Raw genomic sequence first — 26,443 nt, forward strand, 5'->3', positions numbered from 1 at the left:
ACTGCAACCAGCGACCCAAGCACAGCAGAGACGAAACCTGCCTCGCAGATATATTCGAGTGAAAGCGCCAAAACGCAACGACTGCTGAGGGCAGGCCCCGCCCGGGTCTCGGTAATTGGGCGGTCAGAGTCAGTGACAGCCGCGTGCAGGCACTGGCAGCAGGGCAGATTGTAACATTAATTTGTAGCACTGAACTGAGAGCACAGATTTAACTGTTTACTAAACTGTCCTGCTGCTGGCCCCAAGTTAAGTCTGCTGCCTGCGGCCCAGTGCACACACAGGTGTGTCGGAGCGCCGGCGCACGCTAGCACCTGGCGTACTGGGCAGCCAGTTTCAGCTCTGTCAGCAGAGAGTGCAGTCAGTGGTAATAATGCGTGACAATGCATTTCAGTGCGGTGATGCGGGAACACAACACTGAAATGCGTTAGTGTCACGCCTGATGTGTGCACTTGGCAGGCCTGTGTCACATCCTGCTATTGTCCTTTTCAGTCAACTATGGGTAGCTCCTCTTTCTTCCTCTAACCCTCATGTGTTATAATGACAGTATATAGAGTGCCTCTCCAAAACCTTCCATTGGCTTTTGCTGTGATCTAATAAACTAACCGCCCCCAAGGCTATACCACCTTATGCTCACTCAAGAGTTAAAGACAAAAGCTGATGGTTCAGGAAATTTAACTGGTTTCAAGATACTCCAATTAACAGCCCTTATACATCGTTTTTTTTAAACAGATTATAAATTGCCTCTTCTTGCTGATAACATATATTTTATTTCCAATTCTGTTTCTCGGGCCTCAGACATCTTAACGTCTCTTTTCCAAGCAAGTCTAAAAAAACTGAAGACCCAACTTCTACTAATGGCACCAGCAATTCAAATGTGATTAGTAGAGCTGTGGGGGAAACACGCTAAGATAAATAACGCAGCGGTCTTTTTAAATGAACGGCCACATGACATTCTAGATAATAAAAAGAGCTATTGATATACAAATGGCATTGCCTCCCACTTCCTTGGACGCAACTCAGGGTTGAAAGCTTAAATAGTTGACTGCGGGGGTGGCGAGATGACTCAGAAAGTTCTTCGCCGTACAAACTGCAAGCGCCTAGTGCAGTCAAAAATGATTTCGAACAGGGTGTAATATGAAAAGAAGTAGATGTTAATAAGTCGGGGAGAGAGAGAGAAAAGGGCGTTTCCTACGCATCAACCCAAGTGCAAAACTACAAAATACAGGGCTTGAAGCTGGATCTCTAGTATTAGGTCTCTCTCTCCCTCTCCCTCTCTCTCTCTCTCTCTCTCTGCCCGATGAACGGGTAAACCTCAAGTAAAAAGCGGACTAACAACCATCACACAGCTTTCTGATTACATATACTCATGCCATATTTGAACGTGTATGTTGTTCACGTTCTCCACAATGATTCATCGATAGGAATGTATACTTTCATTTAATGAGTAACCATGACAATTTATAGTGATAGCTGTGCAGTATACATTGCGCAATTGTAATTACTGAAATATTCACAATTAAGTGCATTATAGGACACACATTCATATTTACTGGAAAAAAATGTATTCAAATTTTGAAAAAAATGTAATTGTAGGAATACAACTTAAGGCTGAATGAAAGTTGGATCGTGCCAAGATGGCCGCCCCGTCCTCATAAAACGGACGAGGGGCGGTCATAGTTTACTTCCCTTTATGTTCCCGGCATCCCTCCGGGTTTTGGCTGTAGGTGGAAGCGGACTGGTGGAGAAGACGAGGGCGGGTAAGTGCAAAATTTCTATGTTTTGTATTTTTTTCTCCTTATGTTGGTGCAGCAGCTTGAGCTCACGCAAAAGGCTCTGTTCTATCTGACAGTATGTAACCTTGCTAGCTCCTAGAGCGTGTGTGACCGGCGAACACTGAAATCATGTTATATCGAGTCTACTGCTCAAGTTGCTGGAGATAGCTTTTTTAGGTCTCATTTAGGCAGCACTTGCGCTGTCTTCAGTGTTGCGTTTTAGTCAGTTATGGACTTTAAGCTCCGCCCATCTTTACAATTTGCTCCTCTTCCTGTCCTTTGTAAATGATGGCTTTTGATTCGTGAATGGGCTTAGTCTGCCCGCCTTAGTCATAGCTGCCATATTGCTATGTGACATTTTTCATAATTTTAGTACAATTATGAGTGACATTTCAACGACTGTGAGTGACACTTATTTGCGAGCAAAATCAAGCAATGAAGACGAGGTGTGTGTGTGTGTGTATATATATATATATCTATATCTCAGAAATTACACCCATTTGAGCAAGAGAAAGTCTAAGAAGATTTTAAAACTGCTGCAAAGCACTAGAAATGGAAGGTACTTAACCGGAGATGGATTCCGTGTGAGTGCAGAGCAGGCATCCTAGCAAGTTTACAGATGCGACATGTCCATGGTATTAGTGGACTTACAAATTATATTTAACTGCCATCTGTGTGACACTTAGAGTGACAATTTCTCATGAGAAAAAAACATGTAATGAGGTGCATGGAGAGCGATAAATATCAGAACTTATCCACAAGAAGTTCTAATAATATCTTGCGACTGGAGCAAAACCCCTTAAATGAAAGTCTACACTTTCTTTATAATGAACTATGTCTGCAAATGTTGTGATAGGCTAGCATATACTGTGTGTAATACAATTTTAAAACAATGTGAAAATTCATATGCCTACAGTAGCAGACTGGGTCCTCGTAGTACTAACACTACTGAGCCAAGAAGGACACACTTATGTTCCTCTCTGGTTACAGCCATTCTGTGCTGGAAATTGCCTGACAATTTATCGCAGTTACAACATAAATAAAATGTGTCCTGTGTGTGAAGAAATAAACTGCCAGGCTCAGTCTGAAATGAATGGTGTGCAGTAACTGGCATTGTGATCTAGTATTAATAAGCACATGCTGCAGATATCACCTTGACAGTACAGTAGTCTGTAGACCCGAAAATGAATGAATGACTCACCTGACTGCTGCTGGTAAACAGGTGCTGGGGATAATGCTCCATACTGAGCGCTTCACCGCTTGGTTTTGTCTTGAGCCTGAACTCTCCGGTTAGCTGGGCATGGGGCCAAGGGGGCACAAGTTGCAACAGCAGACGGCAGTTAAAGAGTGCCTGAACAGACGTCAGCACTTGTCTTCTCATAGAAGTGCTTTATCTACCTGACTGGCCGGTAGTGGCACTTCATTTTTGCGTGCTCAGCAGGCTGCCATCTGTGCCAGCCAGAGAGACCTCCACAGCACTGGCGATCCCCCCTAAATAAAAGAGCTTACTGCATTGAAATAATTTTTATTTTGGGTAGCTTGGATGTAGTGTACCTGATCCGCTTGTCTTATTTTTCCTTTGATTTTCTGTAGGTGTCATTTAACAACATGTTTGAATCAGTCTATGTAATTGAAGATTTATTGTATTGTCTTTAGTTTCCTTTTTCCTAAACTTTCAATAAAAACGATTTGAAATAAAAAAGAAATAATTTCTTCGGGCAAGGAGAGACACAGCAAAGTTAAAGGGTTCTCTCTTGCACCATTCTGTGTCGTCCTCCGCAGCAGCAGTAAATCTTCCTATGGACCACCTGTGAGCCTGGTGCACTAACAACGGTCAGCACAATCCTCATGGTGCCACTTTGAAGGAAGGGCACCCGTGACGGCACAACTCTGTACTGTTCTTTTACAGGCGCGAGATCGAAGTGTTTGGGGGCCTCCGGCTTCACAAGCAGTCACGTAATCAGGTCAGAAGTTACACTCCACTGTCTGGCTCTGTTACCAACTGTTGCTGCATCGAGACTCACTACCTCCTTGGGCCATTGAATCACTGCGGCCGGGGGTCGTATTTACCATAGCTGCTGAGACGCAGTGGGGCACCCGGCAGCCGGAGGAAAATCTAATCTGCCGCTTGCCTCACAAATGGCCTCTGCCTTGCAGCTGAAGGAGCAGTACAGGGAAGTGCGCCTTCATAAAAACGACTACGAGCTGCAAAATACATCTTGGGTGTGCTGTTGAATATTGATTCACCAGGCTGTGTGTGCTGCACTCCAGTTCACCATAAGTTGCTGACATCGTCAGACACATGCACATTTTACTTGACACAGTGAGTTCGCTACTGCAGCTTTCTAGGCTTCTTGTTACAGCATGCCTGGGGGCGGGGGTCCCTAATTATGCGTGACTAATGCATTTCGTGCGGTGATGCGGACACCAGCACCGAAATGCGATAGCCTGATGCGTGACACTTGGCAGGACTGCTTAGTACCTCCTTTTCTTCTGTTACCTTCAATGAGGACAGCCCCTTTTATATGTGTCCTTACTCTATAGCTTTCATTAGCAATTAGAGAGCACTATTTACTTAATGTCTTGCTGAAAGCAGGCATGATATGCTGTCCAGTACAGAGCAATGGCAGCCGCTTCTTTTATATCCAGCACTCATTGGATATAGCAATGGTGGCTGCTTCTTATTGTTATTTGCCGCGTGCCATGCAAGCTTTCTCTTTAACAAAGGGGGCGGCTTGCCTTTATTTTGTTCTGAGCGGCTCGCCGCCCAGTCTGCCCTCCTAACCTTCCTGGGCTCGGTCACTTCCTCACAAACTGCCTGCTGTCTGAAGTTCCTCAGTCCCCACACCCTCTGGTGAATGCTTTATTTACCTTTCAATCTTTGTGGAAGGGAATGCCCTGACTGTAGACGGTTTTGTAGTCCGGGTAGGTGAAAGGAACGCTCTTCCATCTTGGACTCGCTGCCGAACTGCAGCTTCAAGCATGCATAACTCTTCCAGATATATCTGCATAGAGAGCAACCCACTGCAGACTACTTCCAACACCAGCCAATATTAACCAAGATTGGCACAAAAACAACACTAGAACCATTACAATGTGAAGCGATTGCTATGTGTAAAATGCTTACCTTGTCCCTTTCACACTGCTATTGGTGAGCGCTGCAGCGTTCCTGCTCCTTACAGTCAACTGAGCAGCCTGTGTTGTGTGCATATATTTGTATCTATAAATACCATCTAGGCACAGGTTTCATTTCTAAACTTGGTAAAACAATTCAGATAAATACACTCCACACCATGCTGCATAATTTCACTCAGTTCCACACATTTCCACGCCACACAATTCAGCTCTTCCCATTTCCAATCCACACCACATATTTTGACAACAAACCACATAAATCAACCATACAATTAAATACAACAGCACAACACAAAATACCATTACACATATTTAAACTCCTTAACACACAATCCCACTCCACATAATTCTGGTACACTCAATACCACTAAATTACTATCCACATAATTCCACTGCACACCATGCCACATAATTCCACAGCATAAAAACACTCCACACAATTCCGCAACTAACAATTCCATTTCAACCTACATAATTCCACTCCACACTACATACGTCCACTCCAAACCAAAACACATAGGTATAAGACATTGTCATTTACAACGCCAATATCTCTTACGCTTACAAATGTGAGAAGTATTGCCTTGCAAATGCTTGTTTTTAATGTCATCTTGCATCTGACAAATGGACTTGTGTCTGATGTGAAAAGTCTGGCTTTTAGCCACTATAAACCTTTCTTCTCAGTGCTGATATTTTTTTAGAATGTTTGTTTATTTGTGAAATTATCATGTTCAAACTACGCTTAATTTTTTAACCTTTGCATATCTTAAGTGTGACGCTTTGGCATTTTAATGCTCCAGGTTGTACATGGGTTCCATTGAACAAATTGTTTATGACTAAGCTGTCTTAACTGGCGCCCCTACATTTCCCTAATGCAAACACCATTAGTATTGTTGATGTCTGTGCTCTAAACATATAATAATTATATATTCTCCAATTCTGATTTAGACAGTTCATGTAAAGCTCCCTGTGCTCCCCACTTTACTTCCAGCACTCCCCAGGTCTCAACTCAAACTTGATCCACATATGGAGAGACCAACCCTTATTTAAATCATACTTAGTCACACAATCCCTCAAAATTATCTAATGCATTTGGAAAACTCATGTTTGAGAAGCAAAGAGGAGAGGAAATCGTTACTAAAGTTTCCCTTCAAAGTACGTGGCATAAGGACATGTAGATAGTCCTTCATCAATTGCATGACCTCGAACGACATTATTTTAAACGCTATCTTTGTAAAGTTTTTTTAATGATAGTTAAAACTAAATTAGATGTAATGCCTATTGTAGGTATTTAGTTACTTACAAAATTGCATTTTTTAAGTGTTTTTATTCGAGAACACAGTTTTCAGTCTTGTCTGAGATGTGTAATATTGTAAGATTTTAAATAATCATCACAATAAACTAAACCTTGAACCATGTTTGAGAAGCTTTTTATTGTTGGAAAGACTTTATTACAATTGTAATAAGTCGACAGCCAGTGATTTAATTAGGAAAAAAAAGTACAGGTACTGATCAAATTGAGCTAGTGGTTTGGGCAGGGCTCTGGGTGGGGTCAAAGGGTGGGGCTAAGATAGAATTATCTTTGTATCATCTGTCAGGCACCCATTTTGCACTTGCATTGCCCTTGTTAATAGTCTCAAATGTACTATATGTGTAGAAAACACGCACATGCTTCTGGAAAGCATATGTCCCATGCAGGAGTGATGATAGGGGTGGTCCTGGCCTTTGTTCTCAAACCTTATGTTCCTGCTTAAATATCATATTGTGTTCTCTTGAAGAGGAAAGGTTTACTGCTTGCTGTAGTTTGTCATTGAATATTTTCCAAACCTCTGTGAGCAGCTGGCTGTAAATATCACCTATTTCTCAGAGGAGGAATGATGGCCCCATTGCTTTCCATCCTTGACCCTCTCTTAGCTCGGAATATCTTCCTAACACATGTTGCCTTTCCTGTTTCTTAAGCTACCATTGGGCAAGAAACCCTCTGTGATGCAACACCTCACAATTTACAGTGTAAACCATGGTGCATGATTGGACGCCTTTCTGCACAAGTCATCGTCAAACTGAAAGATAACGAAAGGGCATCCTTGCGGCCGCTCATTTAGCGCTATTCAGTCCCTCTATTCAACAAGATTGTGGAAGCCTTGCCTGCCTATCACTCCCATCCTTCAAAAGTCAGATGTGGCAGTAGTGCAGGGAGGAAAAGAGCCTCCTTTCTGACCGCACAATGGTTAGACTGCAATACAGAAACTGCAACTCATTTGTTTGTCTTTCTCACGTATCAGATTGTATTTTTGGAGCGTGTGTGCGCCTCATACTGTAATAGGTGGAAATGAAAGTGGAGCTTCGTGGCCGCACCTTAAAGGGAACAACCCCTTCCTGGGATAGATTCAATCCGATCTCCCTGGTAGGCTCACTATTCCCTATTAGGAGCCTGAAATCAGCCTCTCTATCTGATCTATGCCCCACAAATCTTTTGGCCTTGAGAGCAGAGGCTATCAATCCCCTTGCTACCCATCTTCTGAATGCCTCTCTCTCTCTGCGGCCATCGTTCCCAAGGCACGGAAACAGGCTGAAATTGTACCACTACTGAAGAAACCCCAGGTGGTGGTTACAGACCCATCTAATTATAGGTCCATCTTGCTACTCCCACCCTTTTCAAAAGGCCTGGAAAAACATGTTGATCAGCAGCTATCCCTATACTTGGAAGCAGCAAATCATTGCTTTCCAAGTCAATCCGGGTTTCACCCCAGTTGTAGTACAGAAACAGCGCTGGTGGAAGCGGTCGATTTCATCTGATGTACACTTGATGTCGGTGGCAAAGCGGTGCCGATCATGCTGAATTTGTCAGCAGCATTCTATATGGTCCCCCACTACACTACACTTCAGGCTGTCGGTATTAGAGGACACTAGAAATGTCAATGTGAGATCGAGGGCTTAGGGGCACGTCCTGTTCCCCGGATGCGTACTAAACGTAAACAATGTGGACGGGCCCACTATGTGTATGTAGTTGAGTCACTGTAGGAAGTAAGAACTTGGACCCATTAGGTGTTCTTAAAAGACCCCTCACACACCAACCTAGTTGTTGTCATGCTTCATCATTAGGGTCCCAACCGGGCGGCCGAGTGCCCCCCGGTTGTGCTACGACGCCTGATTACAGTGTGTTGGAGGGTCAAGCCTCAAAACAAAAGATCCAATGTCCATGGGAGCAAAGCATAAATCTTTCCACCCCCTTGTGTTGTTATGTTATGGGTTTGTTGAGCGCGACGGGGCGTCCCGGCGCTAAGAACCACAGCATAGCCTACTAGGAGGGGGAAGGAGAGGCAGAAGCTTTACAGTAGTGGGAAGAGGTGAGTTTTTATTGCTTTGCGAAAAGCGGACAGGTTGTCAAGGCGACGGATGTTCAGGGGAAGGGAGTTCCAGAGTTTTGCTCCCAGTAGTCTGAAGGAGCGACCCCCGATACGGCAGAGTTTCGTGCGGGGGACCACTACTAAATGTTGACCCATGGAACGAAGGTTGCGTTGGGGGGTGTACGGTGTTAGAAGCGGGCGAAGGAGTTCGGGGCCATCAGTTTTGAGGATTTTGAAAGCAGTAGTGAGGGCCTTAAATTGAATGCGGGCTTCCACAGGGAGCCAGTGGAGTCTATGTATGGTGGCTCTAGCAGAGCATCTTCTGGGAAGGCCGACTATTGCCCTAGCCGCCGAATTCTGAATTCTCTGAAGCCTGGTTGTCTCGGCTTTGTTAGCGCCTAGCAGTAGGACGCTAGCATAGTCCAGCCGGGAAAGAATGGTGGATTGGACTATAAGCTGCCGTGTTTTGGGGTCAAAGAACCCTAGAATGGAATTAAGGCTTCTCAGCAGCCCAATGCATGTAGCTGCTACTCTTTTGGTGTGAGTTTGGTAGCTCAGCGAGGAGTCCAGCCATACTCCTAGGTTTTTAACCAGAGATTTAGAAGAAGGGATGGGGCCCAGCAGGGGTGGCCACCATTGGTCGTTCCAATACCTGGGGTTCTTACCCAGGAGCAGCACCTCGGTTTTCCCTGCGTTCAGTTGTAAGCAGTTAGCCGTCATCCAGTGAGCGACTGCAGCCAGTCCATCCCTAAATCTTGTGGCAGAGGTTGAGGGCGCCTTAGTGAGGGTGATTACCAGCTGTGTGTCGTCTGCGTACGACACCAGCGTGAGGTCCCATTCTTTGGCCACTGCCGCAAGGGGCTGCATATATAGGTTAAAAAGGGATGGACTGAGGGCAGAGCCCTGCGGAACTCCTTGGCCGATAGAATGAGATTGGGAGGTGAACGGGGGTGCGGAGACACAAAAGGATCTGTTCGTCAAGAACGAGCGGAACCATTCACGGGCCAGATCACTGATCCCAATGTTTTCCAGGCGACTCAGTAAGATATTATGGGAGACCGTGTCAAAGGCCGCGCTGAGATCGAGTAGTATCAGCGCAGCACTTTGACCGGTATCCAATATCCTCCGGAGGTGTTCGGTAGTGGATAGAAAGGCGGACTCTGTACTATGCCCGGCCTGAACCCGTGTTGGGAGGGGTCCAAGATGTTATTTTGGGCCATGTGGTCTGATAGTACGGTGTTAGCATGGGCTTCTGCTAGTCTGGACACCCAGGGGAGCAGTGAGATGGGCCTGTAGTTCTCCGGCTTTGTGGGGTCCAGGGTGGGCTTTTTGATAATAGGAGTAACCCATGCCTGCTTCCAACATGTAGGTACCGTAGCCGATGAGAAGGAGAGGTTAAGGAGCGTGGCCAGGGAAGGGAGGAAGAAGTCCAGAGCCTCTAGAAAGTGAACTGGTCTCATGGGATCTGAAGGGGCACCGGATTTCACCTTTCTGCAGAATTTAGCTAGATCCTCATGAGAGATAGCAGGCAGACAGGTGAGTCTGGGACCTTTAGAGAAGGGGTTGGGAGAACTAGTGCAGTCAGAAGGATTCTGTGAGAAGGTGTTATAAATCTTCCTCACCTTTTCGATAAAGAAGATGGCGAGGTCCTCACACTGCTGAGTGGAAGAGATGCATGAGGCAGAATTGTCACAGTTTTGTAGCTTTTGGACCAGTTTAAACATTGTTTTCGTAGGGTTGGGGCTGGAGTCGATTTCCTTGGCATAGAAGGATGCGCGAGCAGCGCGTATAGCTTTATGATACGATTTAAGTTTAGTCGGGTAAAAAGCTTTGTCCTCGTCCCTATAGTCTTTTCTCCAGTAACGTTCCGCTCTTTTGCATTCCTTTCTAAGGAGTTTTAGGTTCTCGTCGTACCATGGATTAGAGGGGGTGCTACGACCTCTGGTCCATTTTGCCGGTATAAGTGTGTCAAGTCCTTTAGTGATCCAATCCTGAAAAGCGGCATACGACGTATTGATGTCGTTAGTGGTTGCGAAGTTAGGTTCTCCTAAGATGGCGGAAAAATCCTTGTTTTGGAGTTTGTGCCAGGGCCGTTTAAGACAGGAGGAAGGCGACACCCTGTTGGGTTGGGTATCGGCCGATATCATAAATGTGACGAGGAAGTGGTCAGTCCAGCCCATGGGTTTGGGAGGATCAGCTCTGGCTTCCGGGATATTAGTGAATACCGGGTCAAGTAAGTGACCAGCAGAGTGAGTAGTGGATTGTATGAGAGGGATCAGTTGTAAGGCTGTTAGGTCTGCTAGAAGGTTACTGATGATAGGGTCCAAAGTGGAGTCGAAGTGGAGGTTTAAGTCTCCCAAAATCGTGAAGTTGGCGGAGCTCATAACCAGAGCGTGGGCTGCTTCTAAAAGTTTCTCCGTAAATTTAGAGGTAGGCCCCAGGGGTCGATAGATAAAAAGGCCAGAGAGGGAGAAATGAGGGCTTGTGGTGATTTTAAAACGAGCACACTCACATCCCGTGATGTCTTCCTTCAGAAATGAACAGGTATATGGCGATCTGTAGATAACGGCAATGCCGCCTCCCCTAGAGTCTCTATTAATGGATGTCATAGAGAATCCATCCGGTAACGTAAGGTTAGGGATGCTGGTTAGTTCATCCTTGAGCCAAGTTTCGCACAGGAATAATATGTCTGGGTTTTCGTCGGTCAATAGGGTGTTTACCTCAGGATGGTGCTTTACCAGGGACCTGACATTAAGCTGAGATATCGTGAGCGAAGTATGTTTTCTTCTGCTGGCTTTATGTCGAGGTAGACTCGGCTCAGATATAACTAGGTTACAGGATTCACACTGAAGACTGGACTGTCCAATGCAACCCTCTAGCTTGTCACAGCGTAGGCCCGGGTTGAGTGCAAGGAGATAGTTTTTATCATAATGGTATGCCGTCCGTGTGATTTGAGCAGGGGGACTGGCGAGAGGCGATGACTTGGCGATGACGAGCGAAGACGGGCTTGCCTTAGGCGCGCCTTCGGCGCGCAAACGGCGCGCCCGTCCGCTGCGCGTACGGTAAAGACACATACTTTTATAGAGGAAAAGGGAGCAGGGGGCGTGGCCTATCTGCACGCCAGCAATGGCGCCGTGAGTTGTTTGGAAGTCCGCTGACAGCGCAGAGACAGCTGTGCGGTGTGCTCAGGACCGAGTCCTGTGAAGCCTGGGCAGGTAGGTGCTTTAAAATCAGCAAATTATCATAGTGACACACAACATTTTTAAAACAATTGCAGCTAGCTCCCGGCTTTCCGCCTCAGGAGGTTACAGGGTTCTGTGATATGGCCTCTCCCCGTTATAGATATATGCAGAAGGAGAAGACAATATCCCCATATGCAGAAGGAGAAGACAATATCCCCAGGGAGCGAAGAGATGAGGCAGGACCACCAGGGAACAATCAGGCCACTCAAAGGAATAAATGTAATTCAGAGAGTAGTTTGCCTGTAGAAAAGAGATAAGAACAGAGGGAAAGAGGTTAAACAGACATGCTATGTACTCACAACACATCTAGACCCCTAAACAATATCAGGACCTGGGTTGTGCGTTCCAACCCCCCCCCCCCCCCCCATACTCACTGGATAATAACCGGTGGGTCTCGTAGTTAGCCTCTAATAAGTCCAGAAGGCGACCAAAGATAATCAACAAAATTCTCTCTTGGTTCAGAGTATTTCCCAAGTAAGTAGTAAGTAGCCCAAGTATCAGGCTGAGGTGTAGACATACGTCTGCCTATATCCAGTATTCCACAGGGCGAACTGTGACAGTGACTCAGCCTGGTTCCAAGTAAATGCCAAAAGCAAAACTGCATACAAACTCTATTACACCATAGTGCTAGAACGGGCCTCAGAAAGTTCAAAAAGAAACCGCGCACACAAGCGCTATTAGAAAGGAGCAAAAGAAAGAGAGCTCCGAAGGAGTATGCAAATGCACCGAGCCGTTCCTTGCACAGTAGCGCGATAATTTGCAAGTGCTGAACCAATACAAAAGAATGCAGAGTCGGAGCGCGCCTCAGAAAGACACACAGAAGTCAGGAGTCAAAAACCAGCCACATCAAGACTTTCAAAATAATCAGGGGATGTCTGGCAAAACATGAATTCAGCGCGCCTCGCGCTCAAATGAATTCACCGGACTGGAAGGTACAAACAAAGGAATCAAAAATTAGCTAGCATTCGCGCCAAGAATTTTCAATTCTATTAAGGACACGGAGGCGAGGATTATGCTTCTCTTTCTTTTATTTGCTACTCACAGCAGCCAATGAAAAACGTTTTGTATGCAAATAAAACGACATTTCCCATGATGCTTGTCCATACATCACATCCTGTATAGCGCTATAAGAGCTACTGTACCCTGTTTCTCCTCTTTCTTTGCTCGAACCTTCAAAGTCAAAACATTAATAAGTTCAGTCCAAATCCAAGGAATATGAGTCCCAATAATCATCCTCCCAACATGGAAGAACCATATTCAAACTGGAAAGTTTACGTCTTCTAAGCCATAAGAACACCTGCTCCTTCTTCTTTTCCCGAACCTGAAAGGAATGAGACAAAGAGAACCCGTAACTTCTGCTGATACAGAATATCAAGTACATGCGGGTGGGTAATTATTACCAATATTGTAATAAACCGGGTGGGATAATCCTCGCCTCCGTGTCCTTAATAGAATTGAAAATTCTTGGCGCGAATGCTAGCTAATTTTTGATTCTATTACAGGACCGGAGGCTTCGGATTATGCTAGTTTAACGCTTATCCACACAACTACAGGCATATATCTCCCACCGGTACATAATAAACTGTTCAAATATAGACTTCAAAAATCAATAGGTAGAATTGGAACGTCCTAAACAATGGGAATCATCAAAACAATATTGATAAGTATGGTCCTTCGAACAGACTGCGTCTCAACATTTGGTTATGAACACCATATCCTGGCAAAAATTGCCCTCAACCATCGGCTATAATAGCCTCAGACACATATATAACAAGCATTTACAATGCAATAGGTCTCGGGTTAATTAAGTTTGAGCTATTGGCATTGCCTAATATTGCAACACCAATTGCACCAAAAGTCTATAAATTGTAGGCCAAAAAAATGTGTATTTATTTTTGTAGCAGTGGTGGCATGCTGCGCTTTAGATGAATATGTTTCAAAGTAAAGTGCGCCATACTGCGATTGTTACAATAGTTATTTGTGGATGCGTTAACAATTGATGTGTGCACTGATGGCTGGTGGTGTGTGTGCCTGTAGAAATTGTGCACTGATGGCTGGTGGTGTGTGTGCCTGGTGGAAGTGTGCACTACCGGCTGGTGGTGTGTGTGCCTGGTAGAAGCGTGTACTGACGGTTGGTGGTGTGTGTACCTGGTTAAAGTGTGCACTGACGGCTGGTGGTGTGTGTCTGATGAAAGCGTGCACTGACAGCTGGTGGTGTTTGTGCCCAGTGAAAGCGTGCACTGATGACTGATGGTGCCTGTGCCTGGTGAAAGTGTGCACTGACAGTGTGGTTGTGTGTGTGTGTGTGGTGCTGTGTGTGTGGTGGTGTGTGTGTGGTTGTCTGTGTGTGTGGTGGTGTGTGTGGTGGTGTGTGTGTGTGGTTGTCTGTGTGTGTGTGGCTGTGTGTGTGTGGCTGTGTGTGTGTGGCTGTGTGTGTGTGGCTGTGGCTGTGTGTGTGTGTGGCTGTGTGTGTGTGTGGCTGTGTGTGTGTGTGTGGCTGTGTGTGTGTGTGGCTGTGTGTGTGTGTGGCTGTGTGTGTGTGGCTGTGTGTGTGTGGCTGTGTGTGGCTGTGGCTGTGTGTATGTGTGTGTGGTTGGCTGTGTGTGTGTGGTTGGCTGTGTGTGTGGCTGTGTGTGTGTGTGTGGCGGTTGTGTGTGTGTGGCTGTGTGTGTGTGTGTGTGGCTGTGTGTGTGTGGCTGTGTGTGTGGTTGTGCGTCTCGAGCTGTGAATCCTTTTAAATAAAAGGAGAGGCGCCTGCACTGGTGCAGTGTGCGCTTCTGGGTATGAACATAGACACATACTGTCTCTCACTCTCACACACTCTCACATCACATACACACAAACACACACACACACACACAGACTATGCTGGGGCAGGGCACAGGACCTGCCGTTCTTGCCTTGAGACACCATAGAGTTAGAGCGCATGTCCCCCAGGAGGCACACACAACACAGGCGTGCATGTGCGCCTCGAGCTGGGAATGCTTTTAAATACAAGCATTTGCAAGCTTTGTCCAAGGAAAAGTACACAGGTGATGTCCCGATGTCCGTGCAGTTATTTTACCTGCACCAGAGCTAATAGTACAAGCATTTGCAATGCAATAGGTCTCACATTTGCGTGAGTTTGAGCTATTGGCGTCATAAATAGCAATACATTTTATTTATATGTTTTGAAAATTGCAAGCTGTGCATAAACGCACACTATGTAGGTTTTCTGAACACAAATAAAATGCATTGTCATTTATAATGCCAATAGCTCAAACTGTGGTAAAAGCGGGACCTATGCATTGAAAATGCTTTTTGTTGTTGTTGTTAAGGGTGTCCTGGTTCTCCTCAGTTGCTGCAATTGAACTCCTATTTGAAAACAACAATGATTAATAGTAAAGCATTCCGTCCTTGGTAACACGGAGTCCTATTGGAAGCTTATCTGTAGATTTATTTTTACTGTGCATGGCGGCATACACAAGTGTTGTTTAATAAGTCACTGAATGCCAGTTACACCAACATAAAAATTAGTTTTCTTGCTCTTTTGCGATTGAATAACATAGGGGTTATCTAACTATTTGGACAGCCATGTCTTATGTAGTATCAGGTTGGTTAGCATGTGGTTCCAAATTCGACATGCAAGTTTTAATGACCACTCTTTATTAATACACTAAACAATGTTTTTTTCTGCAAAAGTAGAGACGGTGCAGATACCTCGTGTGGCTGAATAATGCCAAGTGAAAACCTAGGCTCAAATCCCAGCGTCCCCGCTTAGCCAAATTGTGTGATCCTGGGAAAGCCACGCTACAGTGTAGTGCCTCATGTTTCTACACTGCCAAATTTAGGAACAACCAGAAGTGATTCTCTTCAGGTTGTATACTGTAGAAACTCCATTCAAATATGTTTAAAGATACTAAAATGTTTCTCTGTATACGAGGCCAGACTATGAGCGGGGTTGGGCCAGGGACTAGTGTGTGCAAATGATTTTTCTAGATTGCCCCACTACGTGCACTGTTGTATTTAAAGCGTTGTGGAAACGTGTTTCTGCCCCTCTCACATAGCTCTGCTTCATGCCATGCTCGACGCATTTCACGCACATCCTAATAAGCTCCACAGACACCCAAGAAAACACTGATTCTACCAACTAAGCACAAAAAAAGAGTAACTGTTACCCAATTGCCTAAAAAGCGCTCTGAAGCCTTGCTCGTCATGGAAAGCGCTATTCAAAATAAAATGGCGACATAAATTGATAAAACTGCACTCACCTCTGCACCTTCATGCAGCACCAGCACATGGGGGTTCTCCTGCTTCTCGCCATCACTAACCGGGAGGCGAGCCACCAGTCCGCCCACTCTCCATCCACTGTGGACACTGTGTGGGCCGCGCCGCTCGCCACATCGACCCCAAGTTTGGCCAGTAAGAGGCAGACCTGCTTACACCCAACGCACAGTCCTAGTGCTTCACCGGACTTGTGCACTTTGCTGATTACTGGAACAGTGTACACTATGGGGGGTGCCTCGACCTGTACTCCCCGACAGTACCTGGATGTATGCACACGAGCTGTGCCACTGGCCTGTGGAGAGCGTGGGCGTCTCTGGCCTGTGCACACCCGGGTGACTCGGTGCAGAGCTCCTCTAGGCATATTCTAAAGTCACCGGCCAGAAACAGGAGCAGGAACCGAGGCTCAGACAGGTGAGTCACAGACAAGAATAAGGAGCCTGTCCTATGGCCCAGCAGCAGGGGCAGGGGTTGTGTCCTAAATGCAAGGAGTGTGTCCTGTGCCCAAGAGCATGAAGAGAACGGTCTGTCCTGGCAGCGGTAACACCAGTCTGAGGACAAGGAACAGGACACTGACGGTGCTGCAGTAAGGGGCACGGCGCATGCGTAAAGCCGAAACCTTCCTTGGGGCACGGCGCATGCGTAAAGCCGAAACCTTCCTTGGGGCACGGCGCATGCGCAAGCAGCGGGAGGTATTGCTAGCGTCTCAGCTTCCGAGGAGGACAGCGCGTTCACGCGCGCGTGGCCGGCGCAAATCGCCTTGCGCGCGGCCAGGACTGTCCTCCTCCTGGAAAGCTGACACGCTGACTATAGGTCTTTGGCGAGAGCGAGCTTCGCTCGCTTCACCGAGACCTAAAAATGTCAGCAATAATCAACAGTAATATGAACAATTATACGAAAAACCTCAGATAGTAAAGCCGAGGGTCATCGTTGGAAAAAAACCCACACATAAATTGCATTATTTCGATGACTTCATGTGACCAGACCCTGACCACATGTAGTCCAGACATTGCTTACAGTGCAAACTTCCTTGAGTAGGTTCTGTACCTGTAAATCGAGGGCTTGTCTCGCCGTAGGAACACCTAGAGATGGAATGCCTCGTAACACAGCCTGACAATAGTTAATTTCTGGTCGACATACTATTATTTAGCCATTAACAAATAGGAAAGCACAAGAATTATTCTGGGCTGGGATTTTATGCTACCAAAAAGAACCCGAAAGAAAGACCCGACGCAAGTTCAGCAACCTGCTCTGATCCGAGAGTGAGTCGCAGAAAACGGACGAAATGGCCGCTATGAAGTGAATGCTACTGAATTCCAAGTACATTATCTGATAAACAATTCACAAATTAGAAAAATCAGTCCTTTACAGAGCTGCGGCATGGTGTACATACCAACAAATGCGACCCTCTAATGTTGAAGCATATTGTGCGTGAGTGGAAGGACCCAGGAATGCGAAATGAACGCCATCAGCGCGTCCGAAAACCTGGAAATTACTGTAGATGCCAGAAACCTACTTGTAACTAAAAAGCAATGCTGGAAACATACCACCCGGAGAAAACTGTACTTACCGCATTGCCATGTGTCAAACCCTGACCCTGTGCTTTTTAAAGGCACACGATTAACCTGCGAGCTGTAGCTCCCTGGTGAATTATAAAGGACATCTGCCCCAATCTACATGAGCGCTGCTGCATGAGAAAAAGGGAATAATGTAAAGATATGGTAGGACTCCGAGCAGGACGCCGCCGACCCAACGAGTAATGGAAATACAAAATGGAGACCTCCATGCGAGAAATTCAAAGATCGCTTCCGCTCAATCGGCGCGAAATTTGCGACCCCAGTCGAAAATATTAGGGAATCGGAGGGGACAAATTCAGTTCCACCGACTTTCGTGAGACCAGACCTACATTCTAATGGTACTGACCTCCAACTGGAACGTCTGTAACTTACGAATCAGTCCTGCCACAAAGGGTCTGTGAGCAAGAACTCAAAAAGACTTACCACTACTGACTGTCTCTCGGGTGAAGTTGCCACCCATTGCCATCTGAAGATACCCGAGGTACCAGTCCTTCACTGTCCTGTATGCTATGGGATGTATTCCGCAGTGACCTAAATCTGAGAATTTCGGGAGAATGCCATAGGTCCTTGAACAAGTCCACTAAGAAGTTGACCTTGTATTCTTATACTTGCTGATAGCTCTCGCAGTCGAGATATTGCGCATACTGAGCAGTATGCGTCAAGAGGCCTGTGCGGTAAAGAACCCGAATAACTGAAAGGTCGGAAAACTGTTTGACGATGCCAAACACACCGCTACTTTAGCAGTCACCCGAATGGAACCCTCTGCACTGATACCATCGGAAAAAACTCTTCATAGCACTGTAATTTGGGTCGTGCAATAACTGAGTTGCGTAGGACTGAGATACACCTGGAAATCTAATCTAAGAGACACAAGTGTATTAAGGTTATAACGGGAATAGTCCAGTACATCATAATCTGATGTCTGGAAGGTGTGAGGCCAAGGCCTGTGTCTGTGTTAAGATAGACCTATATATATATATATATATAATCAATATATCTCTCTATCCCCCGCTAACTCGAAAGGTAAGATACCTTGTTACTTGGTGAGCACTAGAGAGCTGAGAGCTTGGGAGAAAAATATATATATCATCAACCATCAGGTCTGTCATCGGAACGGCTGCGAATGAAGGGAAGGTGGCGACAACTAGACGCTCTCCTGAACGGTATATGTTTAGAAGCCATGGAATATGATGGGAAAGGAATTGATAAAACTAGTAGGAATGTGACCACAAGCAAAATATGTCTACCTATTATAGATGCGACCAATAACGAATCTGTCGCAGAGGGGATCTGTCCCAAAGGGCCAAGGAGACCGGATGTCAAGTTGGCCATCCTTATGAAAGATTTGCTAATCTCGGAAGAGCTGGCGCAGATGGCGTCATACTGACGCCTATCACCGATTGTGGCTGACTAGGATTTTGTTTTTGCAGCCTGTCAAGTCCGGGTAAACCCGTTCTGAGACCACTAGAAAAGAAGGAGCCTGGCGTCGCCGTCGGGCCATTCTTCAACCGTAACCAAACAAGGAGGTCGCAACTCCCTAGTCTAAATCCCGACGAACGCGCGCGGATGCCCTACTATCTGTCAACGTATTGGTGAGATAGGAAAAAATAAAAATTATGCTCAAGGATTTGTGGTAGAAGAACGATGATGGGCGTCAATCAAGCCTTGCAACCCTGAGTTAGAGAATGTCATACCTGGGACCCGGTTGACCACTCAAGAGCGTGGAGAACCCGAGTGTCAAAATAATTATTTCGAGAGACTTGTGCGCTCCTTTCGACTAGTTGTCATCCTCCAAATATATCCCAACCAATCATCGTTAAGGGATATCCGTATTCAATATTGTAGTGCAAAGCACAGCGCAATGGAGGAGTAGAGGGGGAGCCAACCCTGTGCACACTAAAATAGAGAATTAATATCGGCTCCTCAGCAAAGCTGTAGTCAATTATACCAGCCCAATGGGCGTCCGAGTCATAGTGAAATACCAGGAGCGTGTGCGCACTCTGAGGGCCAGCCTATTGTTATAACCTGGAGGCGTACCAGGCAATCTGCTCATGTAAAGCACGAGGCACTGTGAACCTCGAAACAAACGGGACGCGTGCGACGTGCGTGGACCAAAATCGCCCAAATGAAGCCCAATTGGGTTACGCACACCGGAGCGTTATGACTCCATAACCGCACTCGGCTACTAGGGAAAGCCTTTGGCGGAGAAAGCGCGAGACCGCGCAATGATCAGAACAACCCTATGGAAGTGACAGGAAAAAATGTTAATTCAGAAACCATAATAGTTGAAACACCTAACCTATGAGCAAAAATCTAGACACAAACCACAGTGACTCATTTTATAATTGGTGCAACGCCAGCGCCGCATCGTAGCTCTTGATGGAGCGTTTGATTCAGTGTGCAGCGAGCTCAGGCCTCCCATGAAGATCAAGCGCAGGGCCAATCCGGTATGTCGCCGGCATCATCAGCGCGACATCTCCACTCCCGCGGGAGCGATCTTATTGTGGACTCCGGTGGGTGAAAACCAAAGCGCTACCAAGCGCACTAAGTCATTTCAGTATAAATAGTGAAAACATTCAACAGAGGAATATCAATCCTAAATTGTAAGAAGAATTCGAATTGGATATAAAAACATAAATTTTAAATATAATTTCGTAATTGGAAAAACATGACTCTGAGAACCTGTGATCGAACCCTGAACCTCTGGGATAAGAGGCAACAGCCTTGCCCCAAGGCCACATTGACTCTATGCAAACCAATAGGCGCAAAATTTGATGAGGCCTGTGGACCCTGGCAATGGGGAGGGAGGCTATCAAGGGCAGCGCGGCATTTTGAGATCAGCGGGAGCACAATTAAGCCTGATCAGGCCACCCGCGTTGAGGATACACCGCCGTACCCGCAGTCACAGAATATGATCATTAATGGCGGCACGCGCCTTCTTTTTATCTAATTGAGCCATGAAAGCCGCGCGGTACTCAGCGGCCAGCAGGGAATGAAGCGACGCCCGAACGGGCCGACCGAGCAATACTCAGGCTCTGCTCCGGGCGAAGGCGCAACACCATTACGCCACTCCCAGCGGGAACCTCTACGATGCCTGCAGGCCATCGGAGGTAAAACATGGCCGGAGGGGCCGCACCATTAATTATGCAAAGCTTCCGCTGGAGCCTCTCTGCCCTCAATAACCGGAAAAACAAATAGCGCCCGCGAGCGCTAACTCGCGAAATATATGGCAATTCCGCGCCAAGTCGAGAAATACATATCAATCTAAAATGAAAATATAATGGCCCCTAGTACAACCAACGCACATACTTGAACACAAGTATTCAACATAGCGCGATATGAGCGCAAACATACTGGCAATGTCGCCAAAGATAATTCAACAGTCAATTACGACATAAATCATAACATAATGTTCTGAGTACTTAACTGTCTGCGTGAGCAGCAAAGAAAGAGGAGGAGAAACCGGGTACAGTAGCTCTTATAGGGCTATACAGGATGTGATGTATGGACAAGCATCATGGGAAATGTAGTTTTATTTGCATACAAAACGTTTTTCATTGGCTGCTGTGAGTAGCAAATAAAAGAGAGAGAATCATAATCCGAATCCTCCAGTCCTGTAATAGAATCATAAACAGCGCTACTTCGCACTTTCAAAAAACGTGGTTGATAGTCAAAATAGGTTCTCTCTGCAGTCACCGTGACCTGGCGCTCAAGGATTCAAAGGTCAGAAAGTCCAAACCTTCAAGGAGAAAAGATACGAGATCAGAGTCTCTCACCAGCAGGGCGTGGTCTTCACAGGAAGCAAAGCCAAGCACCTGTGACAGTGAGCTGAAGGCTTATATGCTGACACCATCAGCTGACCTCTACCAGTGCAGTATTGGAAGACACACCACCCAACCTTCATACTGTTGCATTATGGAAGAGATAGTTCTAGGTTTCCCGGCAATGAAAGGTTACAGGATACATGGTGCTTAACACAGCGGAGCTGGTGTTGGTGCGTAAGTGTGATGTGAAGTGAATTTTTTCAGTTAAAAATACCTCGGAGAATCCTTGGCTCTAATTTTAATGTTGGCGGTTCAGGAAATGACTAAAAATAGACGTGTAGTGCAACTATTCAGGGGTTATTACCATTAAGTTGACTATGTGTGGCGGTCTACATGTTTCAGCCCCTAAGAAGTGATTAATGGGGCTTTCTTCAGAACCAGGTGAGTGATGGGTGAGTGGCAAAGGTGAAGGATGCCATGTGAAAACCAGTGTGGTACCTACACACGCGCTAAGGTGTGTGGTAAAATGTCAACATACTCACCGACACTTTGAAAAAAAGCAAAAATTCCTGTGGGGGAAAAGTGAGCCAAGACAAAACATATAATGTCTCAACATAAAATGCAATCTTTCTGGTTACATTGATGTTCTGTAGTCATTGTCAAGAAGTGACATGCCCATGAAAATCATGACATGCAGAAATACTTTGTGCATGCTGCACTCATTAGGGAATGGGCAATAGGGTTAAAGGTGCGCTTTACTGGAGGCTTTAAGGCGCTAGTCATTGGCTGCACAAGTGATAGCGCAGGCGCTATGTGGAGTCTATAACTGTGCTAATTGTGGCACTGGGTTTTGCGTGGGGGCCACTATGGTCGGTGCCTAGTGGTCCACGGCGCACTATGTTCAGTAGTCAGATCATGCAATAAGGTGGCTTAGTGCTCCTAAGTTGGATCACGAGTGTGGAATATGATATGAAGAGAAAAATAAACAATTTAAAAAACATGCACAAGTAGTTGATTTAGTCATAGTTACAATGCGAATGAGTTTTGGGCAGATATTGAGGCCTGGGGGTGGGGTGCTCGTCCAAGATTCCAGTCTGAAAATCAAAGTGCGCCGGTGTGAGCCCAATTGTATAGATAGGCTCTCTGTAGTGGCGACATTGGAGCACACAAAACCTTACTTGGTAATGGAGAGTCATCCACTGCAAACCTCGTTCGGTCCCCCGTAGTCCCGGCTGGTACTGGGTGTACCGGGGAGGCAGCTTAAATAGTGTGTAACTCTGCCCCGATACATGCGTGAATACATGTCCGGGTCTGGCAGTGACTCTGCATTAGGTTAGGTGCGCATGCGCGCGCACACGTGATAATCAATGGGCAGTGGATGCCTAGAGCCCTTTTGTGGTTGTCTTGCCGGGCGGCTATATTGGAAAGGGGTGTTATTTAAAAGATGAGATAGGCACCGCTCATGAGAGTGTTAAGAGTCTCAATGTTTATGCGTCCTGGGAAAACCTATGGTGCTGCGTAGTAAGGAGAGTTGTTCCTGTGAGTAGTACCTGCAGCCAGCAAAAGTCTGGTAGTCGTGTGACCTGCAGGGCGGCCATCTTGGAGAGGGGATATACTCAAGATTGCAGTGATCATGATTCATGGGTGTACTAATTATCAGATGGCAGCGATATAGATGCGGCCAGGGGAATCGTAGGGCGCTGTGTATATATACTCTTTAGAGGGAGTGTTCTTAATATACAATATTGATGTAATGGTGATGTTGGTGAGCATGTGACAGGCTCCATTTTAAGAGATTGTGCTTAGGTCAATATGGTTTGTGCAACCGGCATGTCGGTGTTTTGGGAGTATGAGAGGGGGAAAGGGTGAGAGTGTGAGAGGTAGAGGGTGAGAGGGAGAGTATGAGAGGAGGGTGAGAGGGAGAGTATGAGAGTATGAGAGTATGAGAGAGGGAGAGTATGAGAGAGGGAGAGTATGAGAGAGGGAGAGTATGAGAGGGTGAGAGTATGAGAGGAGGGAGAGTATGAGAGGAGAGGGAGAGTATGAGAGGAGGGTGAGAGGGAGAGTATTGTTGTGTGGCGTTTTAGGCTCCGATTACATTTTCTCGATATATGCCGTTATATAGGTACCATTCACATTGCCCTTATATAGGCATAGAAATCATGCCCTTATTTAGGCAAAGCCCATGCTACCTAAATACAGGCTTGGCTACTTCCATCCGTTCACCAAACGTCACAACGATTTCTTGGAAAACCAGCTTAAGCTGTTAGGAAACTTCCCCTTGCTTGAATATTGATTTCTCCAAGAACTCAATTACTTTACAATGAACAACTATACCCCAGGGGTTCATTTATGACGTTCATATGCCCGACTTTACGTCAAATTATGGCATGTCTAAACACCTTCAAGGTATAAATATACCTTCACTTGGCTATAGCAAGATACAGTGGTTCGGAGCAGTTCGAAGACCTACTTGCCCGACGCAGCTCGCTACAGCAAGTGCCGAAGGAAGCCGACTCTCCAGCTGACGCACTGATCAGGAAGCTGCCCTTCTCCTGCCGAGAATCCAGCTCCAGTGTTTCCGGCTCCCCTTGCGGGGTGTTGGTAAATCGAGTCCCGAGACAGAGATACCAGACCTCCTTCATGCTAAGGTATGGAGCTTATTGGAACCTAGAGAAACCTTTGGTAGATTCTTGGCAAAACTAAACCTATGCAAAAGACCATACTTACTTCTTCCCTGGTACTAGACCTAGATTATGTACATTGGGGTAGGCGTATTTTAGAAGCACCAGTTGAGTATTGTATGTATTTTTATGTGGCTTAGTAACCATACAATGCTCTTACAGTATTATTTCAGATTACTGTTTACCCTGTACGCATTATACTTTGCAGTCTGCCTAACGATTATAGCAGTTCACTTCTCTTGCATGAGAAAGAAGACTGTTCAATAAACCCTTTTTATTGAAAACGCCCGTCTCGCTATTTCTCTGCAACGCTGTAGAAACGAAGCATACACGATTGACTGAGTGAACTAGTTATCTATTGTTTTCGCAACTCTGAGAGAGATATTCTTATTCTTGGGTAACAAAGTTGTCATGTTTATGCAATTGTCAGAAACTAATCCCTTCTTGTGTATTTGAGAAAGTTTCTAGTGACCTATGAGTTAGCTGGCACACACAATTAAGTTCAGTATATTCGATAGAGACCTATTGACATAAGTCCTACGTCATATCTATAGGATATATTATTCCAATGCGCAGAGCCTATTGGGAATATAGGAACTACTCTACATGGCGTTCAATGTTTGGTAAGGCACTAATTTAATGCTAGATACTAAAGTAACTCAATCGTGCTTTTCTCCGAGATCCCTTTTTCCGTAAATACTCCAATAGACGTCTGGAGTGAGTAAAAGGATAATATCTGCCATAGCTGAGTAGGACGGAAAAATCCTATGCATTAGTTTTTGGTTTATTCAATGTTGAAGGATAGTGTTCCAAAATATTGTGCACCTTTATGTTTGTTTCCTTGAAACTTGCTCTGCTAACTTTCAGTCAACAAAAATGTCCCACGATAATAATACCGAGGCCGGTGGAGCTACAGGCGATCACGCCGTACAAACTTTAAACTTTACAGGTCTCCAAGAGACCGATGAGGATGCTATAAGCATTTCAGAAAATTTAAGGAAAGCCATCACTATAAAACTCATACGAAATGGCCTATCAGCAAGAGGTGGTAGAGTTGTTTTTGTGATAGAGGCACATGAATATCACCAGACAGAGGTACTCTATTCATGGATAGTGTGGAAAATAGACTTTTTATCTTGATACTAGCTCAGCCATTTTGTACTCTGTATAAAAGTATATCTATTATCTTTCCATTCACTCCGCCATGTTGTGCTTTAACCTTCATGACTGACTTTCTCTCTGTATCACAAACACTCTGGAGCTCCACTTTTGACCTGTTACATTCCTGCACGGACACTCTGTTCGTGCTTTGGCTTGCCACAAACTGACCAGCCAATGATCAACCAGTCGGACAGGGAGTTTCTCAGATGTTTATCGTCCTCTCCCTGTACATTACGCCCTGCAGGCGTCCTTTAACAGGCCTAACCCTGCTTGCTGTGTAATCATACCTCTTACCTGTGCCCTGAAGTGGTAAACCGCTAAATATTTGTGGACTCAATTGTATAAACATGCTTTTCGCCTACACCCTGCAGGGTCCTCACCGTTACCTGTGCTTATCAGATTAACCTTTTGTTTGACATGTAATCATGCTATGCCCTGCAGTACCAATTAATCAGTGTGACCTCTGTGTACTATGTAATTATAATGTTTTGCTCATATCCTGCGAAAACCCCCAAAGACTAATCACCTGCTGATTCTCCATATAGACTATTTGTTTAGGAATGCAATAAAAGATTATTGATACAACTCCCTTACATGCCTGGGGCAGGATAAAGAGTATAGAACACGTGAAGTTAAGACCCTTCGGCAGACTGCCTCCTTAGACAGCTATGGGTGTTTGTTGTTGATGCCTCTCCATCTCATGAGATTGTAATAAATATCCCTTCTCTCTGGCTCCAGCGTTGGTCTCAGTTTGTATTCCGGACCACCGTGGACTATAGGGTGACCCGGACGCCTTTGGTGGTCTGCCAAAAGACCCCCAAATCCACAATTGCCGCCCAAAACGTGGGGCCGATCAGAGACGCGGTTGCCCGGTCGTGGGGTCCCGACGAGGATGTTGAACGGATGGTGGTGGGCCGGCCTACGCGAAAAAGACCCTCGTCTTCGTAGCCACCACCCAACCTTCACTACATCCGAAAAGACCCCCGCAAGTGGCTACGGTCCTGACTCGGGCCCTCGATAGACTTGGGCGATCTTTGCAGTAAAGAGACCACCTGGAGAACGAGACAAAGGATTCTGATCGGGTCGCTGATTTGCGACACCTTTCGTTTGTACTTGGTTTTGGTTGTCTGGCTTGTTTAATTTCACTCTTTGCAAAGATTGAAGATAAAACAGGTAATGTGGACTTTTTGTCCGACCTTTGAAATTTTTAGAAATATTATTTAAGATAACATAGAAAAGCATGCCCGTACTTGGTAAATACACTTGATAAGGTTGTTGATGACACCTCCTTTCGGTATTTTGGTTATCCAGACTTGGTATTTTGATATTTGCAAATAACTAAAATTAAGCGGGTAAGGTGGACTATTTGTCCAGTTTTCTGAAATTGGTAGAGACTTTTTTTAAGAAACTAGAAAAACATGCCCGCATTTAGTAAAGTTTGCACGAATGGTGTTGTCACACCTCTTGATCTCAAATATCGGAAGAAAGTCAGCAGCTC

At 45.7% G+C, this 26,443-nt stretch overlaps 1 protein-coding gene across 3 annotated transcripts in view; it reads left to right on the forward strand.

The window, feature by feature from the left end:
- The first annotated feature begins 1,650 nt into the window (after positions 1-1,650).
- Positions 1,651-26,443, forward strand: part of RAD52 (RAD52 DNA repair protein) — a 316,281-nt gene continuing 291,488 nt past the window's right edge. For 2 of the 3 annotated variants that reach the window (XR_013606865.1, XR_013606866.1), the window contains exon 1: positions 1,651-1,757. The gene's annotated coding sequence lies outside the window, so the exon portion shown is untranslated. Of the gene's footprint in view, positions 1,758-1,831; positions 1,849-26,443 lie in introns of those variants that run through there. The other variant, XM_078673695.1, reaches the window with a different exon arrangement.

This window comes from Lissotriton helveticus, chromosome 1_1 (assembly GCF_964261635.1).
Source record: "Lissotriton helveticus chromosome 1_1, aLisHel1.1, whole genome shotgun sequence".
Lineage (NCBI taxonomy): Eukaryota > Metazoa > Chordata > Amphibia > Caudata > Salamandridae > Lissotriton > Lissotriton helveticus.